General features: G+C 37.9%; 1 long non-coding RNA gene across 1 annotated transcript; it reads right to left on the bottom strand.

Moving 5' to 3' along the window:
* Positions 1–3,163: 3,163 nt before the first annotated feature.
* Positions 3,164–6,526, bottom strand: LOC123459295. The gene is made up of 5 exons (XR_006636199.1): positions 6,486–6,526; positions 6,024–6,045; positions 5,338–5,378; positions 4,660–4,681; positions 3,164–3,195 (listed from the first exon to the last, which is right to left on the bottom strand). It is a non-coding gene; the product is annotated as an uncharacterized LOC123459295 (long non-coding RNA).
* Positions 6,527–9,484: the final 2,958 nt, after the last annotated feature.

Raw genomic sequence — 9,484 nt, 5'->3', positions numbered from 1 at the left:
AATGATGGTTAATCCATTTGCCATTGGAGAATTTCCTTCTCTTTTTCAGATTGACACATACTGAGGAGAAAATCAACACATCACACCACACCAGGCCCCCAGATGAAACCAAAGTAACTGAAGAAATGAGTAAGAGTGTTGCTTTCTTGGTGGACCTAGTACCAGCACAAGGGTGAAGGAGATAGACACAGAGAACACTCAACTCCTATGAAACCAGATATCCACACACAGAGGCTCCCAAAACCTCATGACTGAAGTAGATCTAAAATGAATCCAACATGGCTCAGAGAAATTTGTGGAAGAGGGGGTGGACAGATTCTTAAAGCCACATGTTGAGACATTATGCACAGAGACAATACATCTTACCCATAACTGATGGCTAACCCCACAATGCATGATCCACATTCCCCAACAAGGAAGGTCCCAGCAGTGGGGGAATGAAAGGACGATGCTAACTATGGTAACAACATGACTGTCTACAGACTATGTACATAACTAATAAAAATATAATAAAGAAAATTTTTTAATGTAGCTGACGAGAACTTTTAATATCTGATCCTATTGCTCTTTCTTCCTGAGGTGTAGGATGACAGGAGTACTCAACCATGTCTGCTTTTGTTCAGTACTAGGAATTGAATCCAGGGATTCATGCATGCTCTGTTCATGCACACTGTATTCGTAGCCTATATGAACTACTCCTACCAAGGTCTTCCATAGCCAAGGCCTGCACACACAGACACATCCTAATGATGAAGCCTTCTGAAAAAAAAAATGATATACATCCTCACTTTTCAATGCTGTTGATACAAATCCACAGGATGGATTAGATCCTTGTGATTTCATTTCCCTGTCAGCATGCACAATATCATTCAGAAAAAGTACCTTTTGAGCAGAGTCCAGCTCACCTTCATAAATTTACTACCAACAGAATGATTGACCCTGATAAAGAATTGTTGTCTGCCATTCTGAGTGGACACTATCACTAAGCTCTGTTGCTATTTGGACTCCTTATAATGCTGGTCAATTAGTTAAAGTACTTCAACAGTTCTAGCTATAATGAACCATGCTTATTAGAAATGTAATTATGACACACACTCGCCATTTTCAAGTGGACACTCTCATGTTCAGAAACCATGATCTAACCAGAAGAATGTGGGATTTTATATAATTCACTTGTGATATCTACAGGTGAATGCTATCTCAGATTTTTTTTTTTTTTTTGGTAGGGTCTCACTCTAGGTCATGTTGTCATGGAATTCATATCAGTTTCAGGCTGGCCACAAATGCTGATTCTCCTGCCTCTGCCCCACCCATGAGTGCTGGGATTAAATTCATGCGTCACCATGCCCAGCCTCTCTCATGACCAGTGAGGCAATCATGATTGGGTTTGAGATCTTTGTAAACTGGAGTATCCCTGGTATGCATAGATTTTGTTTCTGTAATGCTGGGAATTCACCCATAAGCTTCCTGCATGCAAAATAAGCTCTCTATGAACTGAGACATAATCAACTCTGATAGCCTAGAACTCTTATACAGTGCCTACTGATCTCGTGGATGACTAAATAGAGGTGTATACTTTAAGTGCAATATTGGACCACATATTTGAGATTGTCTTGTGGCTTATTTAGCCCACAGTTTGGTGAGCCTTGTTACTTACTTCTGTGCATTGGATTATTCATCTGTAAAGGGGTGCTCAGGGAAATAAATTTACCATACATGTTTTTGATGAGGTTGGAACTAGTTAATGTAGGTAGAGTCTATATTTGGAATTTATTTTTTTTCTTGACAAACTGCCATTGAAAATTAGGTTGGAGCCAGGTGTGTTGGCACACGCCTTTAATACCAGCACTCGGAAGGCAGAGGTAGGAGGATCACCATGAGTTTGAGGCCACCTTGAGACTCCATAGTGTATTCTAGCTCAGCCTGGGCTAGAGTGAGACCCTACTTGGAAAAAAAGAAAAAGATAAAGAAAATTATGTTAGATAATTGGGATAAAAATTCATGTCCTCAATGGAAAAAAAAACTACATATATATATATATACACACATACACACACACACACACACACACACACAATCTGAAACACAATAGAGGGAACACCACTGAATCCTGGGGCTGTATTCTCAACCCTTATTCCTAGCAGAAGGCTGAGATCATAGTGGTGAACCAGAAAGAAAGGAAACCTAATATTTACATCATTCTTATTTAAAACATGTCTTTAGAAAGTGATTTCAGAATACATACACAATGTCGTCTTCCTTGATCCAACCTGTAATGGAGAGAAGAAAAAAAATAATCTGAGTTCCAGATCAAGCTGTGTTCACTTTGCCCACATTCTTTGGTTCTCCCAGTGACTTGGGAAAATGGGATCTAGGAGAGAAATGAACAGCCAGTCTAAGAATGGATTAGTCTATCATGTCTTCCGGCCACAGGGCATATGGTGCTGGGTACTTTGTGAAAAAGAGTACATTTGAAACTTATGCTGTTTCAAAGCCCAGCTTTGTCTGTTTGACCTTCATTGAAAATCCCTAAGTTACACAGCTACATTAGAAACATCCCATTCTTGCTTGAATGTCCTCCTTTCTAAAGGTGAATGTGAGGTATCTGTATGTTCCCATTGTCTACACTGGGTCTCATGACTGAAAGGTATTATCAACACTACATACTGGACATAAGAATCTTCCACCACACTGACCTCAGGGAATACCCTTAACTCTATTCAAACCATAGAAGTTTCAGAGGAGGCTACTTAGACAAAATATATGTGCTGCTTTGGAACATATAAAATAGGCCTGTCCACATTTGAGTAAAAATAACTCAAATTTTAATCTAAATAAGAATGCTACAGACAAGGGAAGTTAGGACAATATGCATTGTGTAACCTGCACTGGTATTTGTAAAGACTTTTGAAATCAAGGGTGAATTGGTAAATTTCTAAGTTCCCCATTTGAAAATGACCTTTTGCTCAACACTCTGAAAGGACCTATTCTACCATTTCAGAAAACACAATGGTAATACTTGTAAATATCTATAATGCTTAGTGTCATATATTCATGGCCAAGTTCAGCTACAACAGGAAATGAAGATAGCAACATTTTTATTTCAGACAAGGAAAGGTTGCCTTACCTTGTCATTGGCCTCACTGTCTTCATCATTATTGGTGTGTGGCTGATCATAAGCAGTAACATCGCCAACTAGGAAGATAATAGAATAACTGTTAACCACAGGTGAGAGTCTTATGTTTTACTTAGAGCATACTGGGTATATGACTGTGATTTGAATATCAGATTCAGTGGCTGCAACAATAAAGAATCTGCAAAGAAATGAGTACCTGGGCCATTCACATTCTGTTATTGTGGAAAAGGACACAGTCTTGAAAAAGGACTAGGGTCTTATCATTTACAATAGTCCCTTTGAAAACCAGAAAGATGATATTTTAAATTCATTAAGACATCTGGGTCATAATGCATGCTAAGTGGAATCTAATACAAATTCTTAAAAGAAATATCCTCAATGTCTCATAGACAATGGTTCAAGAGTATTCAAAATAAAATTGTTTGGGGAGTGGCATCAGTGACCATGAAAACACAGAGTGCCAAATTTACCCTCCCCAGTACATTTTAGATAGTTGTTCATGCACTCCTAACCAGAATCAATGAGGAGAGAGGAACATTAATGCACTGCTGTAAGTCCCGGTAGGAAGAGAGAAAAGATCTCTTTCCATTGGCTCACTCTTTAAGCCCTCATCCCCAGGTTCATGTCAGTGCTATGTGAGACTTGTTCCTGTTACATTTCTTGTAAGCAGGTCACTGATTAAAACCTAATACAACACTTCATGGGCACAGTTCTTTAAGAGAATTACCAAAGGCCTGGAGTTTGGGCAGAGGTAGAAACAGGTAGGAGTAGGCCCTCAAAGAAAGGTCATCTTTAGAGCCAGAAGCAAGGCACATCCAATGGGTATACAGCACTGCTTACAATTATGCTGTTGAAAAAGGATAGTACAAGAGCCTCCATACATATTCCCTTGTCCTTACAAATACCTTTCAGACATGTATAGTCTCCTGAGCAGAAGGTACAACCTAACTGATCCTGGGTCCTCAGGATTGGATCTGACAAGAATCATCTGATAGGAATCTTCACTATTGTTTAAATATTTTATTTATTTAAGTGCTGGATAGAGAAGGACAAAATGGCAGAGAGAAAAGAGAATAGGTATGCCAGGGCCTATAGCCACTGCAAATGAAAACTAGACACATGTGCCCCTTGTGCATCTGGCTTATGTGCCTCTTTGGGAATCAAATCTAGCTCTTTAGACTGAGAAGGAGAATGCTTCAACTGTTAAGCCATTTCCCCAGCCCACCTTCACAGTTGATACATGTGGAATTTCTGAAATTCCATGTATCTACATTAGAAACTTCCAGAAGAAAGTCAATATGGACAGTGGAGAATCTATTCCATCCTACACATAATGCAACTTTGGTTCCTACAGGATCAACCTCAGTTTTCCATAGATATTCAATATACATATCAGGGCAGAACCTTTTCACCTCAATACCACACACTTAACCCTCATTCCTAGCAGGAACTCAGATCCAGGGATCTCAAGACTGAAACAGTAAGATACTTCCATAAGAAATGACTTGATTCAGAGTACATACCATGTTCTGATCTGCTGGTATCCTGAAATTATAGAAAAGAAATACTGTTTGTTCAGGGCATACTGTATACTTTACCTAAGTCTGGAATATTGTGATAACATAGCACACCAGACAGAGACACAGTACATTTAATCAATGGCGACATTGCTACAAAGCTGTCACATAAGCCACCATTTCAAAAAGCTAGTGGATTTCAGATATAGTATGTATGACAACTTCATTTCTACCTTCATTGAAATCGAAATCCTTTTCTGTAAATTTCTTTTAAAATTTGTTTCAAAGAGTCTGAATGAGATAGTATAGCTGCTCTAGGGTTCCAGGACTTTTGGGCCTGAAAACAAGTGTATGCACCACTGTGTGAGTCTAGATTTATGTTGGTACTGGGGCATCAAAGCTGTCCTGGCCATCTTTAAAAGCAAGCTCCTTTAACCACTCAGACATTTACACAATCAAATACAATTTTTGGAACAAGAAGGAATATCATTTGTGAGGTAAACACTGTACCATTCATTTATCATAGATGTGACAACATTAACTATAGAAGAGAGTAATAAATCAATTGGTAGGAGATTGCCAGTCAAGTGCACCCAACCCAGAATATACTTCTGTCTAAGAGTAATGCACATAGACTAACCATGTTTCTACATTTCTATGTAATTATTTTTAAAGTTCTCTTACATTGTTTTCTGATTCTCCTGGAATTTTGACTGCCATAACATCTAGAGGGAAACAAAACTACTGTTATTTTATTGGTAATTAGTGTTTATGAGTCACTCAAGGGTGTTCCATATATATACATGATGGTATAGAGCTGTATAGAAAGTGGGAGCTGCTGATGTAACAACTTCCTGACTAGAAGGAGGATGGGAAACATACAGGAAGTAATCACTCATAGTACACTTGGACTTGATGATAAATTCACTGTAATTAATATGCAATGATCAAGCTAAATTGAGTGGTGTGGCACATGATTCTAATCCCAGAATTCAGAAGGTGGACCCACAAGAGTTTGAGGCCATCTCAGGTTCACAGTAAACATGACATCCTTTCACAAAATGAACAATGAAGCAGAAATGGTGTACAAGGTGCACTATCACACAATGGAAGATTCCCATCATTCTCCTCACATTTTTGAAAGGCATATAAATTGTTAAGATCTTCTTGACATCTCCAAGAACATTTCAATATATTCAGATCAAACCTCACTTTTGCACTGAATATCCATACAGTCCTCATGAAAGAATTGTTTCATCTCATTGGCTTCCCACACCCAGCCCTCATTCGTGTCAGCAAGTCAGGTCACAAATCTTGGCACTGAAATGGTAGGATGATTCTCAAACCTATTACTAATTTAGAATACATACCAGGCTCCAATGTCGTAGAGTCCTGCAAATATAGAAAAGGTGACAAGGTGAGAATGAGGACATCCCACTCACTTTATTTATGTAGGTTTGGATTTCTTTTGATAACATAGGAAAACAGACAGGAGAACAGTGGGTTCAATCAATGGCCATATAGCTAAACAGCTGTCACAAAAGACACCACTACAAAGGGTAATAATTTTCATGCTTAGTGGACTTCTTAAGACTCTTTACACAGTACAAAGTCCTTGGTAAGAGAAGGAAAATAATTCCTTGGGGAAATCCTTCTAATATACACTTACAAGAATGTGGTGATAGTAATTGTCCTAGATAGTCATTAATTGCTTTGCAGATGAGTTCAATTCATTTCCACACCACCCAGTAACAAATGTCTGTGCAAGAATTATTCATATTGGCTGAGACACAGAGATGTATTTCCATAGAAGATAAAAAATGGTGCTTTACCTTGTGCTGTGGATCCTTTGGTGTCTGTGCTGACAAGACACCTAGGATGATACAGAGCAATGATCAGTATGGTTGTAACTGGTGCTTATAAATGACTTTGGGAGCTTTAGTTATGTGGACAAAGATACAAGGAGGGGGATGATTAGCAAGTGTGGACTAAGCTACTTGTGGGCTCCCCTCCAGGCTACAAAAGTATGGGAGAGGAGTTGGAATGAAGAACACATAGAAACCTTGGCTTTATAGTTACCAGCAGTATAAGTGATGCGCTATAATCAAAGTGAACTGAATTGGGTGACACATGCATGTGATTCCAGCACCCAGAGAGTGAAGTCACAAGAGTTTGAGGCCAATTATATGGAATTTCATGAATCTATGGACTTCAGAAATCCCTAACTCACAATTAAAACTAATAATGAGCTGCAATGACATATACTGCACACTGACATTCAATGGAAGACTTTTGCCTTCCTTCCCTCATGATTGAAAAACTATCTGAATTGATAAGGTCCTCATGACATTTCCAAGGGCATTTCAAACTACTTGCATTCAGAATGCTGGCATAGGCTGTCAATTTTTACAAGATATGGAAGTTAATTCCATGCCAGTTTTGGTGATGACATGGTCTCCATGCTAGCAAACAAATTATGTCATATATATCACTAAAGTTTTGCTACATGATCCTCAAATATAGAATTCTCATTAAAGTACAAGTATTCGATAATAATCCACCATTTCCAATGTCCTATTGTCTTTATGAACTCTGTCTGCACACTGTTTTGGTTCACTGTGATCAGAATAGTCAGAAGATATTGTGTCACACTCTATGAAGGACATCACTGTATGATCTTGTTTGAATCCCAGAGAGCATTCTATGTATGCCACATGATGCTGAGAGACCTGATTTAGCATAGTTAGCACAGGAAATAAACTTACAATTTAAATTATCATAGGAAGAAACATTCAAATATTTAGATTTAAACACAGATTTTTAATTCATTTCTAGGTGCTGAAAAAATTGCTAAAACTTCACCAATTTCTGTGTGCGTGATATGTGTTCATGCTGACATATCAGCTGTCTAAATAAGCATTTCAATATCATTTATATAGTTTACACAAAAGGACACACAGAACAAAAACCACACCTTTTCTAATGAAAGGAGGGGCAGACCAAGAGCAGGTCATGAGGAATGCTTCCATGGGGATCCTGTGCACTCAGCTTTGCCCTCCTTCCACATTTCCTAAGTGATTTCTAACTACATTTCACTCTTAGCCAGAAGAATGTGGTCATTTGTTTCTACTTTGATTATACTATCTGATTTTGTGGAAAAACAGTTGTTAGGGGTCAAGCCTTAATGGCAGAAATAAGTCTCTGTATTTATGCTCAGGGTCCACATTATGGTGGTATAAGATGGTCAGTCTATACAAGGTCTTAACTATACACTATGATGTGGTGACACTCTGATCATTTCTACTTCTCATTTGGAAGTCAATGAAAATGTCATGTGGTCTTTATATGGACCAATACCATCAGATCTGCCAATGTTACTACTGCATTACACCATTCTATTAATTCCCAAGTACTTAACACAAATTTTTTCATGGTCTTGGAAATGATACTATGAAACTTTCCATCATATTAGCTGGTGATCCTAAGTTCATAAATATAAAAAAGTTAAACGTGTTGAAAATCCTAAAAAGATAGTCACAATTTTCCTTCCATTCTTCATTTTCTATTTCCTGTGTTTCTTCTCAGTTAGTGGTACAGAGACCACAGTAGGCAGTCACCATAACCATATTCATTTGAGAACCATCAGGGCTTGTGTCCTGATGCTTTTACCCCAGAAGCATAAGAAAATCTGAAGCAGTATGTCAACCAGGCAGACAACCAACTTACAGTTCTTGTTTATTCCTCCTCTGAGGTCTTTAATAGACAAACACTTGAGCATTTTGTTACCTTAAAATTAAATTGTCAAGTGCACAAAATTATTGAACGAATTTTATTTTTGTAGACAATTTTAGACATGTCCTAAGACTTTTCATGGGTGACTATAATTGTTCTATTGATTGCTTTCACCACTGAAATTATGCACTGAGGTTAAACAGTTATAGTGGCACTCATCACATGATGAACTAGGCCAAAGTCTGGGGAAACACGTTCATGTTACTGTGTAGTTTATGTGACATTTCAGGGAACTCTAGGGATAGATAGGACTTATGAAATAGAGTATGGAGTGCTTCAGGAATAAACAGGCTCTATAGACTCTCTTCTCGAATGAGTGTCTCCCTAACAAGGTATAGATACAAAAGCGAATCAGAGAGGAACAGATATGTCCACATATCTGAAGTCTTCTTTCCACTTGTCCACATACAAATATGAGGGCACAGGTTCTATATCAGGGTAATATCAAACAAACTTTAGTCATAAATGTACTCAGGACTAGATGACTAATTTACATAGAGTTCATTTATAGGATGTTTGCCATAGATTTTTTTTTTTAATAAACTGGTGGAGGGCAATGGTGTTTAAAATTTCCAGTATCTTCTGAGAAAACATAACCTCAGACATTATCACATGTATATTCAAAATCAAAACCATATTAGCACAAAAGTCCCCAGAATTCTTTAAGTACACAAGCCCAAGTAGACCTATCCTGAGTGCAACTGCTTTAGACAATTAACTATAATTCTTTAAATAGAAAGTGCTCTTTCTTCTCCAACATGTCCTCAATCCTTTCATCCTTGAGAAAGCAAGAATTACTATTTCTCCTCAAAGAGAATTCAGTAAGTATTCCAACATCAAGCTTTCCTTTGCAAAGGAATACTAGAATACTTACCAGTTAAATCGTCATCAGCACACATCTGCAATTATAGAAGCACAGACATTGTAAGAACTAAGTCATGGGACTTGTGGGTACATTGTATCATTTCTCTTCTTTATATTGAAGACATACAGGAAGCACTCAAATGAAAGGATTACCAAACACGGATAAGATACATCA

Source organism: Jaculus jaculus, chromosome 3 (assembly GCF_020740685.1).
Source record: "Jaculus jaculus isolate mJacJac1 chromosome 3, mJacJac1.mat.Y.cur, whole genome shotgun sequence".
Lineage (NCBI taxonomy): Eukaryota > Metazoa > Chordata > Mammalia > Rodentia > Dipodidae > Jaculus > Jaculus jaculus.
Note: the sequence above shows the minus strand (reverse complement) of the source record. Positions and strands in the feature narration are given on the sequence as shown.